This window comes from Alligator sinensis, unplaced genomic scaffold, assembly GCF_000455745.1.
Source record: "Alligator sinensis unplaced genomic scaffold, ASM45574v1 scaffold890_1, whole genome shotgun sequence".
NCBI lineage: Eukaryota > Metazoa > Chordata > Crocodylia > Alligatoridae > Alligator > Alligator sinensis.
Window position 1 is genome coordinate 440,891 of NW_005842948.1, and position 1,053 is coordinate 441,943.

The window sequence follows — 1,053 nt, forward strand, 5'->3', positions numbered from 1 at the left end:
TGCCACTTATGCTACACGTGCCACAGATTGGCCACCCCTGCCTTGGAGCACTTCATTTTGTAGAGCTAAGCAGATGCACGCAGCATTAGAAGTATTCTTATTTATTGAATGTAAACTCTAGTCTTCCATGAGTTTGAAATAAGCCTAAAAGGCACTGTCTGTTTTTACCTGAATTGCTATCAGGTTCTGACATCTATTTTTGCACACATTATAGCAGCCACCATTAAAACATCTGGCCTTGATTCTCTTGCTTATCCAAACTGCTCATATTCAGTGCTATTCTAAGCTGTGCCCAGCCCCCACAGCCATTTTAGCAGCAGGGATCATTGGGGAAAGCAGCTAGAATGGCTGTTCAAGGCTACATTAATTAAACTAATAAAAGGAATAGATAGAAAAAAATATAGATGAGAAAATATGAATGCATGTTTAAAAATATAATATGCAGATTAACAATAGTGAGGAATTATTGATTTGTCTGTAACCAGTACCAATCTTAACCACCTGCGGCTGCATCAAGCCCAAGCACAAGTTACATCAGGCACCTATACATAAACAGCAAGGCTACTCTGATGCGCTATAATTCCAGTGTGTCAGAGCAAGCTCGATTAATTCGGTTTGCTAGAGTGTGGTAATAACCACGTTTCAGCAGACTCCAGCATCTCATGTATCAGCGTCCCTGCAGTGAAAAATGGTGGCGGCAGAGCTTGAACTAAAGCTCACTGAACTTTATTTAAAGCAACCCTGCTGCGATTTCTAAGCCCAGGGACACTGATGCATGAGACGCTCCAGGCACTTTAATTAAAGCGGCAAGCTCGATTAATTCGGTTTGCTAGAGTGTGGTAATAACCACGTTTCAGCAGACTCCAGCATCTCATGTATCAGCGTCCCTGCAGTGAAAAATGGTGGCGGCAGAGCTTGAACTAAAGCCCACTTGACTTTATTTAAAGCAACCCTGCTGCGATTTCTAAGCCCAGGGACACTGATGCATGAGACGCTCCAGGCACTTTAATTAAAGCGCCCCCCCGACTCCCAGAGCATATATGATCAGGTTCA